The sequence below is a fragment of the Hippopotamus amphibius genome, chromosome 7 (assembly GCF_030028045.1).
Source record: "Hippopotamus amphibius kiboko isolate mHipAmp2 chromosome 7, mHipAmp2.hap2, whole genome shotgun sequence".
Taxonomy (NCBI): domain Eukaryota; kingdom Metazoa; phylum Chordata; class Mammalia; order Artiodactyla; family Hippopotamidae; genus Hippopotamus; species Hippopotamus amphibius.
This window is the reverse complement of record NC_080192.1, coordinates 121,179,525-121,188,919: the sequence shown is the minus strand read 5'-3', so window position 1 is coordinate 121,188,919 and position 9,395 is coordinate 121,179,525. Positions and strand designations below refer to the sequence as shown.

The following is a 9,395-nucleotide window of genomic DNA, read 5'->3' as shown; positions in this document are numbered from 1 at the left end:
TGATATCTAGTCTCATGGCATTGTGGTCTGAGAAGATGCTTGATATGATTTCAGTTTTCTTGAATTTGCTGAGGTATGATTTGTGACCCAAGATGTGATCTATCCTGGAAAATGTTCCGTGTGCACTTGAGAAGAAAGTGTAGTCTGTCGTTTTTGGATGGAATGTCCTATAAATATCAATTAAGTTGAGATGGTCTAATGTGTCACTTAAAGCTTGTGTGTCTTTATTTATTTTCTGTTTGGATGATCTGTCCATTGATGTAAGAGGGGTGTTCAAGTCTCCCACTATTATTGTGTTCCTGTCGATGTCCCCTTTTATAGCTGTTAGCATTTGCCTTATGTATTGAGGTGCTCCTATATTGGGGGCATAGATATTTACCATTGTGATATGTTCTTCTTGAATGGATCCCTTGATCATTATGTAGTGTCCTTCCTTGTCTCTTGTAATAGTCTTTACTTTCAAGTCTAATTTGTCTGATATGAGTATTGCTACTCCAGCTTTCTTTTGACTTCCATTTGCATGGAATATCTTTTTCCATCCCTTTACTTTCAGTCTATATGTATCCCTTGTAGGCAGCATATAGAAGGGTCTTGTTTCTTGTAGGCAGCATATAGAAGGGTCTTGTTTTTGTATCCATTCAGCCAGTTTGTGTCTTTTGGTTGGAGCATTTAATCCATTGACATTTAAAGTGATTATTGACATGTGTGTTCCAATTACCATTTTCTGAATTGTTTTGGGTTTGTATTTGTAGGTGTTTTCCTTTTCTTGTGTTTCCTACTTAGAGAAGTTCCTTTAGCAGTTGTTGTAAGGCTGGTTTGGTGGTGCTGAATTCTCTTAACTTTTGCTTGTCTGGAAAGCTTTTGATTTCTCCCTCAAATCTGAATGAGATTCTTGCTGGGTAGAGTATTCTTGGCTGTAGGTTTCTCTCTCTCAGGACTTTCAGTATATCCTGCCATTCCCTTCTGGCCTGCAGAGTTTCTGTAGAAAGGTCAGCTGTTATCCTGATGGGTTTTCCCTTATATGTTGTTTGTTGCTTTTCTCTTGCTGCTTTTAATATTTTTTCTTTGTGTTTAATTGTCGTTAGTTTGATTAATATGTGTCTCGGTGTATTTCTCCTTGGGTTTATTCTGTATGGGACTCTCTGCACTTCTTGGACTTGGTTAATTATTTCCTTTCCCATGTTGGGGAAGTTTTCCACTATAACCTCTTCAAATATTTTCTCAGACCCTTTCTTGTTTTCTTCTTCTTCTGGGATGCCTATAATTCGAATGTTGGTACGTTTAAGGTTATCACTGAGGTCTCTGAGACTGTCTTCTAATCTTTTTATTCTTTTTTCTTTTTCCTGCTCTGTGGCAGTTATTTCCCCCATTCTATCTTCCAACTCACTTATTCGTTCTGCCTCAGTCATTCTGCTGGTTATAGCATCTAGAGTATTTTTAATTTCAGTTATTTTGTTATCCATTGCTGTTTGTTTTTCTGAGTTCTTATGAACTGTTTCTTGTACTTTCTCTATTTTGTTATCGAGATTTTGTATCATTTTTACTATCATGACTCTAAATTCTTTTTCAGGCATTTTTCCTATTTCCTCCTCATTTATTTGGTCTTGTGGGTTTTTTTCCTGCATTTTTGCCTGCATGGTGTTTCTTTGTTTCCTCATGGTTGTCCAAACTTTTGGGGTTGCTTGTCCTGGCAATAGAGGTGTTTATAGAAGACTGTCCAAGCCTCAGACTAATGTCCAAGTATTGGATTAAACGAATATTCAGTCTAGGAAACACATACATGTATAAGACACACAGTTACTGAATCCGTTAGGACATAAGGCTCTAGAAAGACCTGACAGAACCCCATTGTGCTATCAGATATTCAGAGAGAAACCCAGCAGAAATTGACAACTGAAACAGAACAAATCAGAGACAAAAGCAAAAGCAAACAAACAACAAATAGCACCTTACACATACAAACATCAATCCAGGGAGATTTTGTAAGCTAGGATCAAATATAGAAAAGAGCTGGAGTACCACCAGAGAGAATGGAGATTCTCAGAATGTAATTAGACAACTGTACTAAGAACTAAGATAAAGACAAAAGCCTAATATTAAATACCAAGGCAGTGCGTCATCTGGAGAATAGAGCAAGGAGTCTGAGCAGACCGATAGTGTTGCCTATAAGTATGTTAAGATAAAATAAAGTTAAAAAGGCTGGAAGAAAGGGGAACAGAAGAGTGTAATGTGGTTGGAAATATGCAAATAAAAAGAAAGGAATAGAAATGTATAAAAGATAGGGATGAAAGGAAAGTATGAGAGATATTTTGTCCGTACTACCAAAAACTTAGCTAGATATAGAAGTATATAAAAAGGCAAAAAAAAAAAGAATAAAAAATATCATTAAAAAATTATGTTATAAAACTTGTAGATCGCTTAGGGCTAAGATCGTATTTAATAAATCAAAAAAAAACAAAAAAAGAGAGAGAGAGAGAGAAAGAAAGAAAGAGAAAAAAAAAATCCAGAACTGATCCCAGAATGGACCAGTTCAATAGGTACTGATACTACTATTTCTGTTTCCTTAGCGTCTCAGCTGTAAGTGTCCTGCTCCTTGCCTTGGGTTTTTTTGCGTTATTCTGTGACCAGCAGAGGTTCCTTTATTGTTCGTCTGTAAGCGTCGGTGTGTGGAGAGGGAGAGGGTACAATAGTGGCTCCTTCTCCTGGGAGTGAGTGAGCAGTGGCGTACTGTTGTTTCAGTCAGGCTTGGAGGTGCCTGTTGCAGAGGGCGCTGGTGGCTCAGGTGTAAACAGAAAGTCTTAGAGTTGGGCCTCTCTCGGGGTTTTTTTCTTTTTGATGCTGTTGTTGTTTTTTTTTTCTCTCTCGGCAGCCTCCCTGCTGCTGGCATTGCAAGGGGTTTTAATCTAGCCCCGCCCGAGTGCCTGAGGGTGCTTGTTATCCCTGAGCACCTTAGGTGGCCCGCAGGGCGTCTCTCCACTGCCTGTTGCAGAGGTGCCGAAAAAGAGAGAGAGGCTACGCGCGCGGCTCCTCCCCCCCGCCTGTGAGCCTGCAGCCTCCAGCCGCCATCATGGCCGGGCAGCTCTCAGGGACCGGCACTCCTCTCCATGGACCTCCTCCCTCCTGTCCTCTCGGTCCGTCACCCTACCAGCAACAATGTTTCTCACCCTGAACCAGCTCTCCGGTTCCCACGCTCCCGCTCCTGGACCCTCCGTTCAGCCGCAGATCGATGTCTCGGTCCGGGAACGCTGAGCTGCGCTGCGGACCCTCCGTATGTTTCTCACTCCCTCCCGTCTGCCACAGCTCCGCCGCTTCACCCTCTTTGAGCCCTCGTAGATGCCTCCCTACCGGCTATGTCGGGCTCCCCGCAGCCCTTTCTGGTGTCCGAGGCCGTCTGCTGGTGTTCAGCTGGTTCTCTGTGGGAATGACTGCGTCCTTCCGTGCATTCCCAATGCATCTGTGGAGAGGGATGCACTCCACGTCTCTCTACTTCGCCGCCATCTTTTCTCTCCATATCTTTTTGAATTATAGTTTTGTCCAGGTACATTCCCAGGAGTGGGATTTCTGGATCATATGGTGGTAGTTCTGTTTTTAGTTTTCTAAGGAACATCCATAGTTTCCATAATGGCTGTTATATACATCATCTCTTCACATGAGATAGACCTTCAAATCAATTTAATCCCAACACTGAGAATATAATATGTAGTTTGTTTCATAGAGGCCTATGGAGGCTTAAGGGATTTCTTAGATACCTGTCACAATCACAGGTATTTTAAAACCTCCCTCCTGATAGAGGAATCTCTATATGAAAATGTAGTAGTAGTTATATGAAAATGTGAAAAATGGGGGGAAAGTGATTAAACATCTGCATTTGAGTCATCAAGTGGAATATGGAAAAGATACTTTTAACATCACAATCTTAGATGAGATCACCAACAGAGGCAAGTGTAGATACAAAATAGATGAAGTTTGAGGATTTAGCTCTGAGGTTATCCAAGGATTCTAGGCTGGGATAAAAAGAGATGTCACTAAAGGACACAGGGAAGGAGTGGCCAAGGCAATTCATGGAAAGCCTCAAAAGTGCAGTGTCTCAGAAGCCAATTAAAAAAAGTGATTCAAGGTAGAATCACTACTTTGAACATATGTTCAACTATGTCAGATGTTACTGAGAAAGTAAGACAATGACTGAGAGTGTGGCAATGTGGTGGCATTTGGTAACATTTGCAATAGCAATTCCAAAGGACAAATGGGGACATGATGCTGACTGGAGAGAGCTTAAGAGGTCATAGGATGAGAATAAAGAGAATAATGACTATAGGCACCTCCTGTCAGGGGCACAACAGAAAGGAGCAGTTCATGCAAGAGAATATGAGAATCAACATAATGTGTCTGTTGATTGGAAAAATATAGAAGAGAGGATTTGGGAGAAAGAGATAGTCTTATTATCCAAATCTTCACAGAGACAAAAGGGAATGGTATTCAGTGTACAAGGGAGGAGGTCCTTTGATAGGATCAAAGCTATGTTATCCATCACAACTGGAGAAAAAGATAGAGTTGTGGATTCAAGTATTGTGAATGTGTCAGTAGATATGATCATGGGAACATGTTGCAGTTCTCTTCTGTTTGCTCTTCTATTCCTAGAAAATGAGAACAAAGGTTATCAGCTGAAGTAAGAAATAGTTACCGGGGACAGGAGGAGAATGGATTGACAAGAGAAGTATAATAGGAGTATCAGGGAGCACCAAGTGAGTCTCCACTTGACATTTAAGACCTTGATTTGTAATGAGTCCAGTCAGGTCACTCTAGTTAAGTGAAGCTGTTGGATTTGATTGTACAGTAGGAAAAGAGTAGGCTATGATCAGAATTAGGCTTTGCCAGAAGATTATGATGGAGGAAGAAAGAAATCAAAAGAGTTGGATGTGTCTGAAAATAGTATAGAGATGATTTGTGAAAGCCAAGTGGGTATAGTTGAACTAGAGGGCATGAGGAGAATGATGGACTGTGGAAAGTTGGTGGGTTTAATGAATCTGAAGCACTGGTGGAGTTTGTGACTAGAATATTAGAGTGGTGAGTTAGAAAGATAGATTTTTTCATGAGATGAGACACTTGAAATGAATATTATGGGGTACAATAGAAATTGGAAAAGATACCATCTAGTTAATGACAATGAGAACGACCAGTTGAAGTGGGATGGAGGATAAAATCACTGGCAGTGAGGATGCAGGATGAGAGACAGAGAGATGACTGAATTATTTTAAAGCACCAGAAATAATGGAGAAAGGATAGAGAAAGAACAATAAGCCAGATGTTCAAAAACAAAACAAACTTCAGTGAAAGAGTATATGCCCAGGAAAAAGAGAGCTGACCTCAAAGGAGCACAGATGATGTAACTGATAGCATATAATTTAACGCCTTTTTATTGTTTTAGGGAAGAAACATTAAGAAGTGAGGAAGAAGCATCCCCTTTAGGTTTAGCTATAGGGTGGTACTGGAAAAAACACACCAGCACTGTGAGACTGTATCTTCTTCAATAGTACATTCAATAGAACATCTACACTTCATTAGAGAAAAATATATATAGAAAGAGAGGCAGTTGATAATAGGCAGTGGATTCCTGTGAGCTCAGTGGAAAGAACGAGAGTTTTAATCAGTATGCAGTCTAGTGAATATGAGAGTCTTTGTGATAAGAGATGACCTAAAAAGTCCAACCTTCTAGTGTTGACTTAGATATAGTGGGGTCAACTCTAACAGTCTCTGAAAGAAATGTAGGTACTCAGTTCTCATAGTCGCCTTTTCTTGGGATTGCTGGGTTGTTGAGGCTGAAGGAATGGCAGGTTTCTGTGGGCCTCCCTTAACTCCCACTGAAGGCAGGGTTGAGAGAGGTGGAGATACAGTTCAAAATCACAATTACTTGACCTTGGGACAGTGCTTGCCCACCCCACCTCCCATTCTGCTATCATAACCACACAGGAAAATCTGTCTCCTTTGCTTTTTCTTTTTGTCGCTATAGTGCCTGTGTCAGAAATGATTGAAGTGTATGGCTCACGCTTTAACCAGAGCAATAGATTATCACCACTACAGGTACCTGTTAGAGAATTCAATCATGAATTTACTGCAATTTAACACCTGCCAAATGCTTGCTTAAGACATATAATATCTGAGAAGAAGAATAGCTGGATGAAGAGACTTTGTGCCCATTAGGCTCTCTCTTAAGCTACAATTCTTACATTAATTTAGATCACCAGAATGCAACAGAACTGAAGGCATAATTATCTCAGCCTCTCACTGAGCTACATTTAATAATACGCCTTCTCCTTTATAAAGACTCAATAGTAGATGCATGCATTTGAACAGCAGTTCTGTCTTTTATTAAACCATGGATTATCCATTGTATTAATCTGTGTCTCTTAAACAGGGAAGCTTGCCATAAATTCCTCTTTAACTTTATTTCAAGGAAATCACTTAACTCTATAAGGGAATTTGCCTCACAGATTTTGCCTGAGTACAAAATTAATTCAATGAGTTGTAGTTCTCTTTTTTCCAGGTCTTAGAATACCTGGGACCTAGAAAGCTTAGGATCATTTGCAAGGCCTGACTCTATATCATTTATCTGGAAATAAAGTATAGGCCATGTGTTTTTCTTAGATGTTCTCATGTGAGCTTCAACTATACTATTAAGCCTTATGATGAAAGTTCAAGCTTTCTCAAATTTTTTAAGAAGTAGGCTTACTAAAAATACTTAGATTATGTAAAGTGTCTCTATTCCATCCAATTTTCACTCTAAATTAAAAACAAACACACACATTGCTGTTTGTTACGTAAGCACATATTATCTAGGTTTCCGGGTAAATCCAAAAAAGAAATATATGCATTAAAGGGAATATATAGAACTTAGAGTAGGAGAGAAGGGGATTAATAACTTTAATAATACTTTGAAAAGCAGATACAATTAATCAAATTCTGTGTATTTGTATCTTCTTTAACTGTCATGATGTCATGAGTTATGCATATTACTATTATAGAAAATTGCAGCCTTGAGAAAGTAATTAAAATTTCTACTCTCACATTGCCCATAGTTATAAGAATGGGGATAGGAACTCATGTATGTTTAACTTCAAAACCTGTGCTCTTAATTCCACACCTATTGCCTCCTAACCTCATTACAGGGAATCTAGATTTTCCTGCATTCGCATTTTTACTGCTTCAACTTCCAGTTAAAGTTCTGGTAAAGAGCTTGTTGCTCAGAGGCAGAGCAAGCCCATGTTACACTACAGGCTTTTGTGATTACAGAACAACCAACCAAAATGGCCCAGGAAGTCTTGCAATTATCGCATCCTACAAGGCTCAGTAAATATCAATAATAGCAGTTCTGCTGTCTAAGCATTAATAGAGTATAATTTTGCCCAAGTGCTATGCTATTTTGATTTAGTTGTCTTTTTTCTCTTTAGTCCTAGAGGGGAGTTTCAGATTAGAATACATTGGCACCTAAAATATTTAAGAGGACAAGCTATGAGAATAGCCATCTTTATAATATTCAAGTTGCCTAAAAGAATATGTTTGTTATCTAACAAATGCTTCTGCATTTGATCAGTCAATTGAAAAGCTATATCGATCAGTGGAAATTGCATGTGGTTTGGAGCTGTTACACCTGAATTTTGAGTTCTGACTTGGGTATTGATTAATTCTATCAACTTGGGTAAGCCATTCAATCAGTTAGCTTTGGGATTCATGTGTAGAATGATGATTGTAAAATATAATCAACTATAATAGCTTGTACTGAAGACCAAATGGGATTATACTTGTAGAAACACTTTAGTGAGTGGTTTGTGGCCAATTTCTTTGCTGTTTAATACACTCACTATGTGAATAAAACTAAACTTTTTCTCCTTTAATGAATTTTTTACCATTGTGATTCCATAGATTTTAAAAATTAATAAATGTTACATTCTTTTAGATGGTAGTATTTGCATATATTTTGAACTTAATATTAATAGAAAATGTGGTATATTTTGTCTTAAAAAGAAATTATCTTATGTGCACTGCATACTTTTTATCCTTAAAGAACATGTAGGCTCAGAAATTCATACAGGGCTATTTCACTAGTTTCATTTATTTATTTATTTATTTTACTATTATTATACTTTTTCTGGCTGAGCCATGTGGCTTGCAGGTTTTTAGTTCCCTGACCAGGGACTGAACCCGGGCCATGGCAGTGACAGTGCCGAGTCCTAACCACTGGACCACCAGGGAACTCCCCAATAGCTTTAATTTTTCTTTTCTATCTGTATCCTGGACACTTTAGGAAAGGGGAAGGCCATGATGCACCTCAGGAGCTTCTGAGAGCATGTGGCACATTTACTAAGAAACTGGGAGAGCTGAGCCTTAGGGAGCTAATTTCTCCTGGCATATCTTACAGACACTTCTGAGATCTACTCTACAACTTTCTCCTTCTTCGCGTTTCTCCTGCACCTGTGTAAGAACTTTCTTATCTTTGTCCTAAAGACAGATACTGAAAAATTTGAACAAATTTTTGCTCCAATTTGGATTTTTTCCAATCCAAACAAAATCTTTGAAAATGTAATCAGTTATTCTTTTCTGCAAAAAAAATAACTGTTATCTTAACAGTTAACAGACTAACTCTGTTAGTCTTAACTTTTTAATATTAGTATGTAGCTTTACTTGAGTCTGAAATGTATATGCATTATAAAGTTCCAGCAAGGTAGGACTTTTTGTTTATTTTGTTTGTATGTTTGTTTTTGTTTTAGTTTTTGTTTGATCTGTTTATTCACTGCTTAACACCCCAAAATCTAAAACAGACATACTTAGCAAATATTGCTGATTAAATAAATATGGTTTAATTTTAAAAATAAACTCTGTGACAACTACTTCTCAGAATTTTTCGGTTAGGCACTAAAGAGCTCATACAGGATTTCAAACCAGAATGAGGAAACACATAGTAATTTCCTGAGGGGAGCAGGTAACAAGGCAAATGCAAAAGCCTGTAAGAAGTTCTGCCTTTTAATTTGACATTAATGGAGATTAGTTAAAAATAAAAGCAGCTGCTCTGCAATAATAAACAAAAAATTTCAACATCCCTCTTTCCCTTGCCATTCTGTCATTCTAGTCTTATCTTTTAATTAAACCTGAACTTTAAAATAAATGTGTCTGGCTTGCTAGTTTATTAAATGGAATACCAATGGAGAGCTTCTAGATTCAGCAATTGGTATGCTATAGAATGCCTTTTTAAAATAAATGGCCACATCAAAGGCTCTGATTTCATTGAAAGTTCAAGTTTATAGTTCTTCTATTAGAAAGGAGCAAAAGAAAAGTATGAAAACTAAAGTGGTTTGATTTTAGACTCCTTTATAGTATGCTAAAGTGTTCACATAGCTTTATTT

The 9,395-nt window shown here is 38.1% G+C and overlaps 1 non-coding gene across 1 annotated transcript; it reads right to left on the bottom strand.

The window, feature by feature from the left end:
• Positions 1–8,175: 8,175 nt before the first annotated feature.
• Positions 8,176–8,247, bottom strand: TRNAD-GUC (transfer RNA aspartic acid (anticodon GUC)). The gene has a single exon. It is a non-coding gene; the product is annotated as a tRNA-Asp (tRNA).
• Positions 8,248–9,395: the final 1,148 nt, after the last annotated feature.